At 40.0% G+C, this 2,500-nt stretch overlaps 2 protein-coding genes across 2 annotated transcripts in view; one reads left to right on the top strand and one right to left on the bottom strand.

Moving 5' to 3' along the window:
• The window catches only part of LOC137978777 (uncharacterized), a 5,604-nt gene extending 5,200 nt beyond the window's left edge, over window positions 1-404 (top strand). Inside the window, exon 1 of the mRNA XM_068825837.1 lies at window positions 1-404. This exon is cut by the window's left edge and continues 5,200 nt beyond it. The gene's annotated coding sequence lies outside the window, so the exon portion shown is untranslated.
• LOC137978779 (uncharacterized) overlaps window positions 1-2,500 on the bottom strand; it is a 17,475-nt gene that overhangs the window by 12,855 nt on the left and 2,120 nt on the right. The gene's annotated exons all lie outside the window — the stretch shown is intronic.

Genomic DNA, 2,500 nt, shown 5'->3' with positions numbered 1-2,500 from the left:
GGAAACATACCGCGTTACGTAACGCAACACAACGTGCCCTTTAATAATAGCTTTATTATACACAGACTCTTAACTTAGCCGGTATTTGTATTTAAAGATGTTAGAAACCTTGATCGCCTGTATTTCAATTTTAAAGAGATAAGGATGTATTTTGACAACTTAATTGCTTTCAGTTAATTGCTTTTGAACGTAACGTGCGCCATGTGTTTTTAGGAGATAAGAATATGACATGTACTTATCATATGCGAATAATAGATATCTTAGACCTTTAAATGCCAAAACAGGAAAGAGTTGTTGTTAGTTGGAATGTATGTACGGTGTGAGCGAACGTTGATTATTGTTGGGAATAAAGAAGGATATACAGTCCAAGTTTCGAGTGTTTAAATTTGAGTGTGGATATTCCCGAACACACCAGATGTACGAGGTCACAAAATCGCGCGTCCTCCCCATCCTGCAAGGCTTTGAATTGAATAATGTCCTGAGTCACAGTGTCTGACACAAATCTTGGGTCGCCATAGATGGAGCCAAGGTATTCCCAGGCGGCGTCGTAGTCACTTCCGATTCCCTTAATGAGCTCGAGTGGCTTGTCTCGCAGGCACGTGCGCAGGAGTGTGATTGAATCTCTTTTTGAGTACTTCGCTTCTATTGCGTGCTTGAAATCTGAGCGAAAGATAGCATAATCTCGGACATTCCCAGCGAAAACAGGTAGCTTGGGTTTTTCCAGTTTAAAGCCACATGCAGCGCTGTTATCGTTGTCGCCAGAGCTTCCGGTCTCGGTTACACTACTATTGTTAGGATGACTTTGAGGCGCTTGCGAAATATCAACAGAACCTGTGCTTTGACTATTATAGTGACCAGTTTGTTCAACAGAGTTATTTGCAGTGTTTTCAATGTTTGCATTGTCAACAACTTCAATAATTTCAGCTGAATTAGTGAAACTGTCATCAACTGTACCTTTGTTCTCTGATGATTGCATGCTTGAAATTCCGCTAACACCGGCTTCTGGTTCTGCGCTACTCAGTTGTTTCCCTGCGAGGCTGGTTTTCAGTGGTTCCTTTCCCTTAGTAACTAAATCATCCAGATAAATCTTTGCTTGAATTTCGGTGTCCATCAAAAGTTCCTGACATTCTTCCATCCAACGTTCCTGAACTTCGAACTCCTCATCGTCTTCAATTAATTTTGAATAGCTCTCGTGTTTCACAACGAGGTCATGGAATGCATTTTGGAGGCTATTTAATGCGTCCTTTACCTCTATACCAGGTCGTTTAAGTTCAATCCGTTTGGACAACGCTTTCCTACATCTTGTAAGGGTTGCCTTCGCAGTCCTTCTGTCCAGCTTTGCGCTTTTAATAGCGTTTTCTGCCATGTGTTTGGTTCTCCCGCAGTGCTTAGATCCTTGCCAAACTGTACTTTTTCTCAACCAAGAAATCGAATGAAATGGTCCAATAAAACCAGACAGGCAATCCAACTAGATTAGGCAAATCGTATAATTTATTCCAATAAGATTATTCGATCTAAAGAAAAGAATGAAATACATTTGAGAAACCGAACAGGATTCATCGGTACATAAACACGCGAGTAAACTATTAACTAGAATTACAGCATTGAATACTTACTTCTTTGACGATGTCTAGAAGGATTGTTTCACGGTGGACAGGTCAGCAACAGATAAAATAGGTCAGAGTATAACAGAAAACGGGTCAGCGAGACAGATTAGCAAAACATGCACATATCTTCGAATCGGAAATGTCTGAACTGAAAAACTGACTTATTCACGTGGCGTAATTACATAAATTAGTGTCAATCAAAAATCAATCAGGAAATCAAGTTAATAATTCATTGTATTGACGAAACAGAGAGGGTAGTGGGAAATGCGTAGATTTCTCTGGTGGACACAGTAGAACGATTAACTTAACCGGCAATGGCGTTGAAAGTCATGTAAGGCGAATGGCGTTTGAGTGGATCTTTGAACAAAATGTACCCTTATGAAGCTCAATAATAGCAAGCGAATTGGATACTGAACAAGACAGGTGGTCGAATTTTAGAAGCGACGAGTAATGGACTTCGACAACAATCTGTGGCCCGTCGAGCTGTAATCAAAGTGAGCTGTCTTCCTAAAAATTTGCCAAGTGTGGTGTTTTGTACAACACTCAATCCAAATGAACAGTTCTTTGGTAACTCAGTATGGGTTCAACAAAGACAGAGAAGGAATCCATATAGTGGATCTGTTATCTCAGTTGTCTCGCTATTTGTCAAATTTGTATTTACCTGTTCTCAACTCTGCACAGTCTTCCGGTATAACAATTGGAAATTTCACTAATAAGTCATTGACGTGAATGGCGTTTTAGTGGATCTTTAAACAAAATACACCCTCATGGAGCTCAAGAATGGATCGTCAATTGGATGAGCAAGACAGCGCTGAAAAATAAATATCTGGAATGGTCTTCGACAACAATTTCGTTTTTCGCCTTTGGATATCAAGTGAGCTTTGTTTCTAATA

This window comes from Montipora foliosa, chromosome 12 (genome assembly GCF_036669935.1).
Source record: "Montipora foliosa isolate CH-2021 chromosome 12, ASM3666993v2, whole genome shotgun sequence".
NCBI lineage: Eukaryota > Metazoa > Cnidaria > Anthozoa > Scleractinia > Acroporidae > Montipora > Montipora foliosa.
This window is presented reverse-complemented; position numbering and strand designations above follow the sequence as displayed.